The following is a 15,811-nucleotide window of genomic DNA, read 5'->3' as shown; positions in this document are numbered from 1 at the left end:
AGCTACATCACGTGCTTCAGAAGCACTTGAAATTGCTTCAATAAGCCAATGAGACAATCTTTGCTTGGACACTGAAACATCCCTGTTGCATTTACGAAAGCACAAAAACAACTGTTCTGACTTATGCCACTGGCTAGTATGGTCAGCATAAACTTGCAGCGCCCAAACTGGCTAAAGCATATGCTTTCATGCTCCTCCGACTCAAATGGAGGAGAGAAAGCATGAAAATGAATAGTCTGCAAGCGAAATTATGCAGAAATAACCTTAGACAAATAGCCCAAACAAGGTCTAAACCCCTTGAACACCATGGCGCAAAATCCATACATAAGGGATTGATTGACAGGGCATGCATATCCATACCCTCGTATACAGCACCCCAACCCGTGGAGGATGGGTCTGTCATTATCACCTTGCGGCGACACACCTGTCCCAACGGAACATAAGAAGGCGGGTCAGTTTCCATGGTTTGGTAGCACCCATGTGTCACTTTGAAGAGATGGAATGCATGTGTCAGTTTTTGAAGTCCCTTTGTGGAGTTCATCCAGCAATGAAAATGTCTCACATACAACATGCCAGATCTTGGTCATGGAGGCAGAAGCAAAACTCAAGCTGAAAATATTCAATGCTTGTTTGCCAGCATAATTTAGTGGGAAACTGAGCTAAACTGTTGTACTGAAAAAAGGATTAACACTAAACCGGTCCCGGCATATAATGGGGGAACAACGTGTAGTACCCGGATAGTGCAAAACACCCTCATGAACAAAAGCTTTGCCCTGACCTACTCATTTTTCCCCAACATGAGCCTCGGGGAATGGGGGAAGAGGCAAAGCCCAAACGTAGCCATTATTAACTCAAAGGTATTCCTTAACGCGATGCGCTTAGTTGGACTGCAAAACCATTGCGTGTAGATCCAACAATCAAACAGAGATAGCACTGTCTTGTCTCGCCAGAAATCTTTCGTGGTCCAGGAATGGGCAAAAGAAAAAAAAGAGTTCAAATACCTTGCATCTCCTGATAGAATCCCGAAAGAATATTGGCACAGACAAAGCACTCCACACATTGGTTTACCATCACTCCTTTGGGGAATATTCTCTTTTCCAGCCCCCTCGTTCTGCAGCTGGGCTCACCGGTCCATGCATGTTCCCCTCCACCACGAGCAGTTCACTTCGAACATGGAGGGGAGAGAGAGAAAGGCAGAGGCCTCTCCTCCATTGCCTTATTCATGTACATTCTCCCAGAAACACGAGGAAGACTCCGATTTCAGTTCGCACTCCGATTCTCTCAGACACAAAGCTGAATTCCCAAATGGCACATACAGCTCCAAATCTGGAGGCTGTGGAACTGAAAAAGTAGGGATAACGCCTTGTGGTGTGAAATTGCGAGCCTTGAAAAATGCTGTTGTCCCCGTCGGACCCTTGTAATTTTTGGAAAAGCCCAATTAAACTTGCTCAGATATAAACAACGTCCTTACGTGTTCGCAACTCTTGACGACTTGAGTCGCTATAAACAAACACAGGCTTAGACAAAATCATGCACTGTAGAACTGAAAATCTGACTCATTTATGCAAAAGTGAGTGCCTTTATGGAGCCTATGACGTATCTCCCTAGGGTCGTCACTTTAGCAACATCATCAATAAATTGGCGTGATTGTATATGGTCTTCAGACTACGTGACACTCGGATGTGTCCCATAGGACACTGGTGCAAAATGGTATTTGTGACTTCTTTATTTGGTCATGTAACTGCAAATATTATGCCTAGTCCATTATAGAAAATAATTAGATAATTATATTTAATTCTGTAAATAGCCAGCCATTCAAGGTCACATGATTTCTGCCTTAGCACAGCGAGTACAGGAAAGAATCAATTAATTAAATAAATCACAAAATTAAAGAAGCTTTTCACAAATGAAATAAACAAGCAATAGTCAAAAGCTTCACTTTATCATGAAGGAATATAATTTTATCTTTCATATAAGTGCTATCTATTCTTGATGTTCAGCAAAAAATGTTGAATTAGGTTTCTGGTAATAGATGTAAATTTGAAGCAAAGGAAAAATCAATAAAACCTTCCATTAACCAAACTTTCTGCTTAATCAAGACCTCTTTGATCATCTGAGCATGCCCTCTTGTGTCATCTGATAAATTTTCGCTTTGAGAACACATCCCCTATCTTCAATCAGATCATTGTCAATTTGCATGATCGCTAATTGGCCAAGGCTCAGATTTCCCCACTACCAGAATCAGGGCTGCATCCTGTTATCAGACTTACTCAGGACTAGTGTTGTCAAATGTACTGGTACTTCGGTACCAAGTTGGTGCTAAAATGAATAAAAGATGTAAAGATACCAGTGTTTCTGCAGTACTGGAAGTATCGAGCACAACACAATCCAGTACGAGCATGCAGTATGATTGACACACGACTGCTTTAAAATTATCAGTGGCTTATTTTGAATGTGTGCTCTGTTACTCCTTTTACACTGAAATGGAAATTAATCCAAGTGACATGTCCTAGTGTGATTTATTAAACAGCTAAAAGCTGCAATCTTAGCGTGGATGAGCTGAAAACTTAAAATCAATGTACAAATCCGACCGTGCATACTCTGGAAACTCCACAGACATTGTGAATCATTCATGTAGTTTGAGATTACAAAGCAGAATATGAACAACACTGCACATGTAAACTATATATTTATATAATTAAATCACAATATTTGCACTTTAATCTCAACTCAACTTTTTATATATTTATATACCATTTAAAACAACAGAGTTGCACCAGACATACGGGTATAAAGATAAGCGGGGTAGCGAATGGCAGTAATTTTTGTGCAGTTCATGCCCCTGGGCGCTTCGACAGTGCTTTCTCTCTGTTTAAAAGAGTGTCTCCTAAAAGAGTTTTATTTCTCTAAAAGAGTCTGAGTTTTCCACTCACAAAAAGAGCAATACACAGCGGCATTGAACGTCCTGTTCAGGACGCGTATTTTTCAAGATGCCTTTCCTTCCGCCCCTGTGTTGTTCCTGGATGCGGTCGATTTCTCTCCAAGTACGATGGCCACAGACACTACCTTGTGTGCCTGGGTAGCGATCACACTGAGGCGGCGTATGTGGATGGTTATCCATCCGGTGTGCGCCGTTCTCATGGCATCCCAGCTCTAGAACTCTACAGTCCCGGTTCCCCGGACACAGCTCCCTCGCCTCCGGCCCCTCGACTGCTCAGCCCCGGCAGGCCAGCGCTTACGAGTTCCAAAGACATTTCCTTAGGACCTCTTCCTCAGTCTCTAACCCGCTCCCTGCCGGGTGCGCGGAGCAAGGTAAGTGCTTTGAGTCTTTTCTCAGCACCCAAGCCTCGGGACGCTCTTTTGCCTCCCGACGCATTACCTGCTCCGTTTACGATCGTCCCATTAGTGCCCCTCGCGAGGAGTTTGGATGCGTGGCTGTCACTTCCCAATCCGCTATGCGATTCAGTTCGCCAGCCTCGTTTCAGCGGTATTCCCTCCACTCTTGTGGGCGGCCAACAAGCCAGCACCTTACGAGCAGATATCTCCACCCTGCTTCTAAAAGATTCGATAGAGCTCGTCCCTCCAGCCGAGATGAAGAAGGGTTTCTACAGCCGTTACTTCATCGTACCCAAGAAAAGCGGCGGGTCGCGACCAATCTTGGACCTGTGAGTTCTCAACTGGGCTTTGTACAGACTCCGTTCAAAATGCACATGCAGAAACAGATTCTCACCTGTGTTCGACAGCTAGATTGGTTCGCGACAGCAGACCTGAAGGACGCATACTTCCACGTCTCCATTCTGCCACGACATGACCTTTCTTACGGTTCACGTTCGAAGGCCCGGCGTATCAGTACAAGCACCTCCCCTTCGGCCTGTCCCTATCCCCATGCATCTTCACGAAGGTTGCAGAGGCCGCTCTTGTCTCTCACATCCCTGGCAACCGCAACATGACGGCAGACGTGCTGTCGCAACAGGTTTAACCCAGCGGAGAGTGGAGGCTCCACCCCCAGGTGGTCCAGCTCATATGGGACCGAATTGGCAAGGCACAGATAGATCTCTTTTCCTCCCAAGACAACTCCCACTGCCCACTCCCTGTACTCCCGGTACTCCCTGACAGTTGCTGTGTCCGGTGCGTGCTTTGCTTACCTATTTGGACCGCACGCAGAGCTTTAGATGATCTGAGCAGCTCTTTGTCTGCTTTGGCGGACGCCGGAAAGGGAACGCCGTCTCCAAACAGAGGTTAGCCCACTGGGTCGTTGATGCTATTGCCTTAGCCTATCACACCCAGGCCATGCCCACCCCCTTGTGGGTTCGAGCACACTCTACTAGAAGTGTGGTATCCTTGTGGGCACTGAGCCATGGCACCTCCCTAGCAGACATCTGCAGAGCAGGTCTTTTGGAAACAGCCAATACCTTTGCCAGGTTTTACAATCTGAGGGTTGAGTCGGTCTCATCCCGTGTTTTGTGAGGTTCGAGCTGGTAGAACTCGTAACGTGGCACAACCGATCGGGTGTTCCACCTGCACCTTGCGCCCTTCACCAAGTTGATCCAGTGGGCCTTCTGTCCCAGGTCAGCCACTGAATGTCGCTGCCTGGATGTTTCTCTTCCTTAGTACTCTGGCCCACGAATTCGACGGAGTGGCCAGACCCACTATGAGTCTCAATGCTCTGTACTGGACTAGGGCTCCACGGGCATAGTTCTCTCTTCAGGCTAACTCCTTGTGACGTATTTTCAGCGGTATGGTTCCCCTTGTCAGCAGTCCCGGGTTTCCCCCGGGCAGTCCTGCTGCCCTGGCCTCAGTGCTTGTAGAATCACCCCTCATTAGGCTGGACCTACCACCGCGCAATATCCCACGTCCGGCTTCACAACCCTTGTAGTGTATTTTCCATGCAGTACCTCCCCCTGAAAATGGGCAGGGCGTGGCATCTGCAGGGTCTTTCCCTCCTGAAAGAATAGGAAATTTGCGGACCGGACAGCTACCTTGCCTCCGGCTTCGCCTGCAGCCCCGGCACGCCAGCGCTGACGAGTCTGAAGACGCCCTCTTAGGCCTCTTCCTCAGTCTCTAAATCCGCCCCCTGCTGGGTAAGGGCTTCGGGTCTTCTCTCAGCTCCCTGGCCTCGGGACGTCCTCCTGCTCCCGACATGCTATCCCCTGCTCCCATGGAAGCAGGGGATAGCGATGTAGGGACATGCTAGGCATGTAACACCTTTTTTCCCCCCTCAGGGGTGCGGGAAACCTAAGGTTTTGTATGCAAAAAGAAAATAAAGAGTTGGGGGTGTTGGGGAGGGCTACGTGCAGTCGGCACAGGCACCTCTAGCACACAATAGCCTGCTATGCACCTGTTTCGACAGTCACGTAACATGGTCACCTAGCACTGTGAAATTTCACTGGTATCAGTATCATTTATTTTGGTACCGTGACAAAACTACTCAGGACTGTGATAGGGCACTTCACAGAGCTCTCTGTGTGTAATGAAAGTTATAAATAATACAATTAGAACCAGTTTTGGTGGAGATTAGGGATACTGGAGCTAATTGTCAAAAGAGGAAGTTAACACATGGGCTATGTTTCTGTAACTATAAGGTTTTGTGACAAAAGTCCAATAACACAAGTTTGGGTTGACTCTAGCAGTGGTTTTGTAAGTTGGTTTCAAGCAACTAGTTCAAAATCCATTTTGAATTAGAATAATTTGTGTGAATTATATTTAAACTAAATTTAAATAACATCTCTTTTTTTCTATAGGTGATGGAAACCAGTGAACACAATAAAACCACACATTTATTAGGTCAAGGTTCAACTATTTAATTGAGGTACTATACATTGTTGCAAGTTGTTACATGTGTTTTAAATGTTACAAATTCATAGACTTGATAAATCACAATATTTACTGACCAAATCAAAGGTTGAATCTTTTTGTATGTTATCTTTAACATTTTCATGAGTTGTTTTGTGTTTTATAATTGCTATCCAGTTTAAGTTTAGCTTAAAAACCTATAATAGCCTATTTAATGGCATGTTCCATTGTGACAACTGACCCCATATACAGTAGTTTGACAAACTGCCCTGCTACTGGGTCAGTGTGTGATTAACAAACTGTATCTTTTTTCCTAGGCAATAACGGTGGAAATATTAAACAGCTTTTCTGTTGCCAAGACTTAAGGAATGTGTGTATATAAACTGATCTAGTAAGAATAGCTTATTAAGACAACTCTTCATACCAGCAATGGGAATAAAATTCCATACACACATATGATGCACATGACACACATTTGTAGATACATACTTCATAGACATACAAATGCTCCCCCTGAACACAAATAAATGCAACATACTCATTGTGTGAGACTCTCCATAGATGTCCATGCATTTTATGGATTTTATACAGATCTAACGATAATTTATATCCCCTAAACCTAACCCTCACAGAAAAGTTTTGCATTTTTAAATTTTCAAAAACACATCACTTGGTATGTTTAATAAGCCATTTCCCTCATGGGGACCGCTGGCTGGACCCCACAAGGTAGGTGATCTCTCTTTACTATCCTTGTGGGGACATTTGTTGTACAATGTACACAATGTATAAACATGTACATACGCGCGCGCACACACACACGCACGCACGCACGCACGCACGCACACACACACAGCTTACATTAAACAATGCACAAATCAGATTGTTCTCCTCAACCTTGAACCCAGTGCCATGGCTTGCGCTTATACTGTAATAACATTTTGGGTAAAGAAGCCATTCAGATGCAAATGTGTGAATATCAATAACATCTGGCTGGCTTCCCGAGCAGGGAGAAAACCATGTCTGCAGGCCATGCCAATCACAGTGAGCCACACATGAATAAAGATGTCTCCCTTTCAAACATTGTCTCTTGCTCTCCACTACTAATTGAGATGGAGAGAATGGAGACAAATCTGTGTTTGAGGGTGGAAGAGAATTTTTATTTAAAAATGAATTTCTTTATATATTATTAATTTGTGTACCAGACATATCCCTGCAAAACAACTTAAACCAGTATAAACAGTTTTCTGGTCTTAGCTGGTGTTCCAGCCTGGTTTTAGAGGGGTCTTTGGCACTTATAATCTGATCAGGCTAGAAGACCAGCTGGCCAACATGCTAAACCATCTGAAGACCAGCTAGACCGTCTTAAACTAGTTTAGACCAGCAAACAACCAAGGCTTTAAGAGGGTTTTTTATTGTTATTTAATTTTAGCAGGGATACACATGCATTTTCTTAAAAAAAAAAAGAAGAAAAAGTCCTGCGGTGGAACCACGATACATTGACGGTATCAGATGGTAATGCTATGCTACCTTGGTGTAGAACTGAATGATACCATATTCATACTGTATACCATGGTGTACATAGTACTCCAAGGTATTTCAAAATGACAATGGCAATACTACGGTAGTTTACTGTTAGTGGCATCTGTGTTTAACAATGTGTGTGTGTGTGTGTGTGTGTGTGTGTGTGTGTGTGTGTGTGTGTGTGTGTGTGTGTGTGTGTGTGTGTGTGCACACATGTGTGTATGAAATGTCAGGGGTTAAGAGAGCTTTCAACATCCACTTGTTCTCAATGCGTCTATGAGTGTGTGTAAACATTTCTGAACGATAAGCAGGATTAGTCGAGACCATTGTCATTGAGATAAAAATGACTCTTACTGTCTAAAGAGTCAATGTTAATGGGGGTCAATTGGCTCAAAGTAAGAACGAAATAAGTAATTATTCAATTACTTATCATAATAAAGAAAGATTCTCATTTGATTATGCTAATATGCCTGACACATTTTCAGTCCTTTGAAACATGTCTCAATAACTTCAGATCAGCAGGGTCCCTCATTTTGTCCTGGCAGCTATTTAATGTCTTTATATGTTGATTAATTTAGAAAGCATGCATATTCTGATTGATTTAGGCAAAAACTAAAGGCAACATTTCTTTGAATTGCATAAAGTGATCTGGTTGTTATGATGCTTTAGGCCACGTCCACACTTAAACGTTTTGTTTGAAGTATCTTTTTCAAAATGCTCTACCAAGTGGATACATCTGAAAATTGTGTATTTTCTTTGTAGTGTAGACTGGGTAAACAGCAACATTGGAAAATGATTATGTATTTTTCACTTTAGACGGACAACCTGTTTTTTTAGCTCTTTTATCAGCACTGATTGCACATTTAAAGATATTGAGGGAGGACTGCTCATCACAAGAGCAGCATAATAAACGGACAAATATGTTTCTCCGCAAAGCATCTATTTAATAACTTTATAACTGTTTGATTGTGAGCTAACATGTAGTGTTAGATTAACACCGGTAAAACTATGTGCATCTTAACTGCGTGCATATTAATTAACCTCAAGCGACCGTTTTGGTCAAAGATAAAACATAATTTAATGTTTGTAATTTATGTGTACCTACAATTTATCAAAGAATAATTATATATCAGCATTATTGTGAGGTGAAAATGAGGATCCATTCGGCCTGTGTCACCATCTTTAAATGGATAGTTCATCCCAAAAATTGTATTATCTTATTATTTACTCACTATCATGATATCCCAGGTGATATGACTTTCTTTCTTCACCAGAACACATTTGAAGAAAAATGTAAAAATATCATAGCTCAGTAGGTCCTTAAAGTGCAAGTGAATGGAGATTTTTCTTTTGAAGCTCCAAAAATCACAGCCAGTCAACATAAACATCATCGATACGACTCGTATGTATGTCTTCTACATGACATGATCACTTTTGGTGTGAAAAAAAGGATCAATATTTAAGTAATATTTCATTGTAATTCAGTGCTTCACAAAGTCCAAGCGGTCTCTCGTGTGACATATTCATGTTGCCATGGATACAGATGTAATCTCACATTCTCCACTCGGTTGATGCATCCAGGATGAGTACACAAATGCACAATTGTGAGTAAAGAAACAGATAAAAACAGATCTAAACCAAAGCCAACCAAGCTATTGTACAGTGTTCCTCCTCCTCACTTGTAAACAGTGTTGCTCTTCCGGCTGAGATGCACTTGACTGAGTTCTCTCGTGTTTCAAATGCCAATGCGATTACGTCACACACGTGGACCACTCATGACCGAGAGCATGATTTAGAGTTAAAAAAAGTACTTAAATATTTATCTTTTTTGCACCAAAAGCGATCGACAGAAGACATTAATTTAACAACTGGTGTCGTATGGATGAGGTTAATGAGCTAAGACATTTTTCTGTTTTTCTTCAAATGTGTTCTGGTGAAAAAAGTAAGTCATACACACCTGGGATATCATGACGAGGAGTAAATAATGAGAAATAAATCATTTTTGGTATTAGTGAACTATCCCTTTAAGTTCCTTCAGAAAACAGCATGCAGCACACACTATTTAGAATATTTCAACATAAAAAATCTAATTTGGATTATTTAGGAAAATGTATAAAAACAGTATAATAAAAAAACGGTACATGGACAATGTCACATAGCATTATCACAAACATAAAAAAAAATACAAAACTTGTTTTATGTTTCTAGTATTCTGGTTTTGATGAAAAACAGGGGAGCCCCCAAGCTACATTATTTTGGCCTTATGGTTGGACACTTAACTCTTATGGGGGGTACCCTCAATTTGAGCTCATTGATCTTGATCACAGCTTTTAACTATTGTGACTATTCTCAACCAATGGCTGGTGATACTAAACACTGACCATAAGCAATAAGCAGGAACATACAGTAGTATAATACTTATTAGCTAATGGTATTTACAGTAGAACAACACAAGCAATTTCAGCCGACATCTTGAAAACAGGCATTTCTTAATTTTTGTTAATATCATCTCTCTTTCATGCCTGAACCTGCTACCATCCTTATCTAACATATCGCTTATGTGTGGTCGACAGGACGGTGGCATATGCCATCCATCTCAAACTCTGAGGAAGTGTGCTTTGAAGTGCCTGCTGAACAGACAGTGGCCGCAACCAGGTAGACACTTCCGACACCAAATATCTGGAACCTTTTCATCAAAATCTCTGGCTGAGTGTCCTGCTAGCAGACAGTCCGTATTACAGACGAGGGCAGCGAAGCAACTCGAATATCAGATATACACACATATCACAAACACACTCATTCACTCTGGTCATTGTTTGTCACAACAAAAATTATTTCCAAAATAAATGGAAAATGATGAAAGACAAGTCAACCATATGGGAGCTAACCTTGATGCTTCTTTCTCCTTCTCTCTCACCCACCCTCTGCCGGCTCCACATTCTCTCTTCTCTGGATGGTGTTTGCTCAGCATTAATTACATGCACCAAGGCCTAGTGTGTTTGGAGTGAACGGTCTCCAAAATTCTGTAGACTCTGTTGGTAGCAAAAAACAGGTCTGGTGGGTTCCAACGATAACAGGGCGAGTGACTGGGTGGAGAGAACTGGGTGGGAGGACAACTGGAAAGTATATATAAAAAGTGTATTTAAAACATAGGAGGGAAAAGAGGAAACAGGATGTTCTTGAGTCACTCCATCCATGTAAAGATTTATTTTCATAGACGTGCATAGATATCAAAATATTTCCTTTGGTGTCATTGCCACTATGTACCATTTAATGTTGTCTGTCTGTCTGTCTGTCTGTCTGTCAGTCTATCTATCTATCTTAAAATAAATAGTATTTATCATCAGAAAAAAATGTTAAAGAAATAGTCAGCATAAAAAAAAATATTCTGTCATCATTTACTTACCCTCAAGTTGTTCAAAACTTAAATTACTTTTTTCTTTTTCTGCAGAACACAAAGATAAGTAATTTGATGAATGTCCTGTTGGCTGAAGTCAATACAATGGCAGTACACATATACACTTTCAAACTTAATAAAGCACCCAAAAGTGTCATTAAAGTAGTCAATGTGGCTCAAAAGTGTCATTAAAGTAGTGATTTCATCACTTTATATCATGAACAAAAGTGATGGTAATCACAAGAAATGAAATGATTCTGATTCCGATTCCTCTTAATGATTTTGGTTTCCTTAAGAGTTCCAGTAACAATTTCAGTACAATATTTTAAGTACATTTGAGGAAGAATTATTTGGAAAAAATAAATACAATTCTTATTGCATTTACTGCCCTCAGCAGCTTGTTGCCAAATTATGAGATTTCTACAGAGCAGAGATAACAAATAATAATCATTACAATAATAATAATAAACATGTAATACAATTGTTCTGAAAGGTTTGTTTGATTTTTAGAGGCATAAATGCAATCCAATAATTGATCCGAAAATAAACATCGTCCCCACCAATACTTTAACTTTTCACAACGCTGGCTAGGATGGGTCAGTCACAGTCATATGAGGATTTTTATAATAGTTTTATAAATACCGCTGAGGCAGATTTCCATTCACAGGTATGAATCCTTGCAATTATCTAACCCCTTCTCATAGTGAAAATGTGACTGCAACATTTGTTAAACGTGTCTCCAGGTACAACAGCGAATCAACTGGCTGGTGTTTTTACGGACATTTTCAATCTGTCCCTCTCCCTGTCTGTAGTCCCCACATGCTTCAAAACATCAACCCTTGTGCCTGTACCGAAGCAAGCTATAATCACTTACTTAAATGACTGGCGTCCTGTTGCTCTGACCCCCATCATCAGCAAATGCTTCGAGAGGTTAATCAGAGATTACATCTGCTCTGTTCTGCCCACCTCTTTGGACCCATTGCAGTTTGCCTACCGCACCAACCACTCCACTGATGATGCCATTGCATCTACACTACACACTGCTCTCTCCCATCTGGAAAAAAGGAACACATATGTGAGAATGCTGGTTGTAGACTACAGCTCAGCATTCAACACCATAGTGCCCTCCAAGCTTGATGAGAAACTCCGGGCTCTGGGTTTAAACAGCTCGCTGTGCAGCTGGATCCTGGATTTCCTGTCAGGCAGACGTCAGGTGGTTAGAATGGGCAGCAACACCTCCTCATCACTGACCCTCAACACTGGAGCCCCGCAGGGCCATGTTCTCAGCCCACTCCTGTATTCCCTGTACACACATGACTGTGTGGCAACACATAGCTCCAATGTCATCATTAAGTTTGCTGACGATACGACGGTGGTAGGTCTGATCACTGACAATGATGAAAGAGCCTACAGAGAGGAGGTGCACACTCTGACACGCTGGTGTCAGGAGCACCACATCTCCCTCAACGTCAGTAAGACCAAGGAGCTTGTAGTGGACTTCAGGAAGAAAGACGGAGAACACAGCCCCATCACCATTAACGGAGCACCGGTAGAGAGAGTCAGCAGTTTCAAGTTCCTCGGTGTCCACATTACTGAGGAACTCACATGGTCCGTCCACACTGAGGCCATTGTGAAGAAGGCTCACCAGCGCCTCTTCTTCCTGAGACAGCTGAGGAAGTTTGGAATAAACCAACACATCCTCACACGGTTCTACACTAGTACTGTAGAGAGCATCCTGACTGGCTGCAATAGCACCGCCCACAACTGCAAAGCCCTGCAAAGGGTGGTGCGGACTGCCAGAAACATCATCGGAGGTGAGCTTCCCACCATCCAGGACATATATACAAGGCGGTGTGTGAAAAAAGCTCGGAGGATCATCAGAGACTCCAGCCACCCGAGTCATGGTCTGTTCTCACTGCTACCATCAGGCAGGCTGTATCGCAGCATCAGGACCCGCACCAGCCGAATACATGACAGCTTCTTCCCCCAAGCAATCAGACTGTTGAACACTTGATATATCAGGATCAATAATTAGCACTGCACTTTATTCATCTATAATCTCACACTGGACTGTCAACATATTCTCCTCAATACAACTACTATGTATATTTAATATACTCTTACTTATTGTTCATTGTGTATTCTATATTGTCTGTATTGTCTACTGTACATTGTATATAATTATTGTATTGTGTAAGTATGTGTACATTTGATATGTAAATTGTGTTGTGTAAGTATGTTGTTTACTGTAATTGGTATATGTCTCGTCACTGTCATGACTGCTATGTTGCTCGGAACTGCACACAAGAATATCACCTACTGTTGCACTTGTGTACATGGTAGTGTGACAATAAAGTGATTTGATTTGATTTGAACTCCTTGCAGTTTCCAGGAGAAATTAACACGAGGTGTTACAACAATGAGTGTTTTATTCACTTTCACTAAAATCATGACTTAAATGGTAAGATGGCTGAAGTGTGTGTGGCTTGCCGTCAGCTCCCTGGTGTGTCTCTTAGTTTGTCTATTTGAATGTGTCTTTTGTTCTTTTTAGTTCAAGTTGTCTTGCTACTTATTAATATATGACCATCAAACGGTGTTGGATCTCCGGGTTTTTGCGGATGAGATGCCTAAACAAGTTCAGAGACCACAGCGTTGAATCGCGGAGGACGGCGATCAAATTTAATTCTGTAGCCTTTTTCTACAGTTCTTAGAACCCACATAGAAACACCTGGCAGTAGCTTCCATGCTGCCAGGTTCTCTGAGATGGGTGTACATTTTGACACTTCCTGTTGAGGGGATGTCGAGTATTCCGCGTCCTGGATTAAGGCAGGAAGCAACGGAACACCCATCATTTTGCTGGAAACCTCTAACTCCCGAAACACCAGAGGCGGCAGGAATGGAGAGGTTTTGTAGGGGTATCGGGAAGGTACAGGTGAATGCTTCACCTGCCCTGACCCGAAGGGGGCTACCCCCACAAGGCTGGGGACAAGACCGTCAAGGATTTCTCTTTTTAGAAATGACTGCCCTGAGGTCTTGCTTTGGGGGCTGCTGAGGGTGATGAGCCGGCCCCCAGTCTCTACAAGGGGGAGCACGACTCACCATGCTTTGTTTTTGAGGCTCCCTTCTAGAAGGACTGGGGCGGGGCTGGGTGGCCGACGGCCCCTCCCCCTGAGTGCGGCGAGGAAGGAATTGCCCGAAGGCTTCCTCGTGACTCTTTGCCTCCTGGAACCTAGTGAAACCAGGACATCGAGAAGGAAAACTTTGTCCTTGTTTCCGATGCCCGACAGGTTGAGCCATAAGTGTCTCTCTGTGCTGACTAAAGCAGACATAGCCAATGGTTCAAGCTGTCTGCTTGGTCATGCGGGGAGACACATCTGTGGCTCGACGAAGCTCAGTGAAAGCCTCTTCGTCGACCATGGTGCCCGCACTCAGGTCCTTCAACAGATCAACCTGGTATGCCTGTAACACTGCCATAGTGTGCAGTGCAGCACCAGCCTGACCTGATGCCTGATAAGCCTTCCCCACAAGCATGGAGTTGGTCCTGCACGGCTTTGTGGGGAGAGTGGGCTCTTTAGTGATGATGCCGAGCCAGGCGAGAGATAACCCGGAAGTGTCCCTTCTACCGGCGGTATCACTGAATACCCCTATTCCTCGGCACCAACGATAGTCGAATATGTCAACGTCGAGGGCACGAAGACACGGGAAGTATAAGGTTTCCTCCATGAATGACAGAGCTCATCATGGAGGTCATCAAAGAAGGGAAGGGACTGATGAGGCGTTCCCTTCCCCTGGTCACCAGACAGAAATCTGTCCTCCAACTTGGAGCGTTTGGGGGTCTCTTGTTCACGTGGCCAGTCTAATTGAAGCCTGGCCACCACACGAGTAATAACCTCGAGTAATTCCTCCGATGATTTATTATCACACCCGGAATGCTCGGAGGTGGGTAACTCAAAGTCTGCAGACTCAAGAGAGTCAAGGTCCTCCTCATGAACCGAAGAGGCGCTGGAGCGTGCTTCAGGATCACGGGAAGGACCAGCTGGGTCTGGGGAGAGAGCGAGCGAGCGATAGGGACGGACCCGTTTCTCGCTCCTCAGCCAGATCCATATGAGAGCTCCACAATTGAAGTGTGGGCGCCGACTCTCAGAAGTAAGCGAGACAAGCTCGAAGAATTTTGACAGAGAACAGATCGTAATGCCCACCCAACGTGAGAGCAGCATGCTCTTCCCCCAAACATACAAAGCAAAACTGATGTGTGTTCCTCTCACCATAGAGCGTAGACAAGGGAACACACACCGCTTGCTCTGTCTTTCAGTCATTTTCTCCTTTTTTTGTTTTTTGTTTTTTAGAGAAAGAAGAGAGAGGTATCTGCACACTGCCTAACAAAATCTAACTCCTAGCAGAGGAAAGTAGAAAAGTTTCTGACAGGCTCATGAAGCACACACACAGAGTGATCTGAAGACAAAATATCTGATGATGCACCTGTGACGCATCTATTAATAGCCCTGCTACAGGTACATCCAATGATGTCACCGGCAGAGGCTATAAATTCCAGTCAATGTTCATTGATGTGTTGCACACATATTCACAGCTGGTCACACCTAAAGTTGTTCCCAAAGCGCTAACTCAGCGCAGCATCATAAGTGTAGCTTTTTGAAAGGGAACTGTTTACGTGTCTTGAATAATTATTGAGAACTTGAAAAAATGCCTGCATAATTAACAAATTAGTATTATTTTTAGTTGTGGTATCAAAATAGTTATCGAGAATCTTCAAATTTCACTGCAGATATTTTGGCATAGTGACTATGCATATATTGTATGAACAAATAGATCTCATTCCATAGAAGTGTGAGACAATGCAATACAGCAATCACCTGAACAGCAACTCCGACATCAACACCATAGCTGTTTATTTATGTGTTATTTAGTTATTTTTTTTCATGATCTAGGCTGTCACATCTGCTATTTGTTTGACACAGGCAAGAAATATTTCAGTGGACGTACTGAATTTTAGGCTACAGCAATTACATCATGTACGGATTACATAGTTGACACGTGTCGGGCCAAAGCCATGAAGAATGACCATATTGGTCACACACTGTA

The sequence above is a fragment of the Xyrauchen texanus genome, chromosome 18 (genome assembly GCF_025860055.1).
Source record: "Xyrauchen texanus isolate HMW12.3.18 chromosome 18, RBS_HiC_50CHRs, whole genome shotgun sequence".
Lineage (NCBI taxonomy): Eukaryota > Metazoa > Chordata > Actinopteri > Cypriniformes > Catostomidae > Xyrauchen > Xyrauchen texanus.
The sequence above is the reverse complement of the archived record's forward strand: the minus strand, read 5'-3'. Positions refer to the sequence as shown.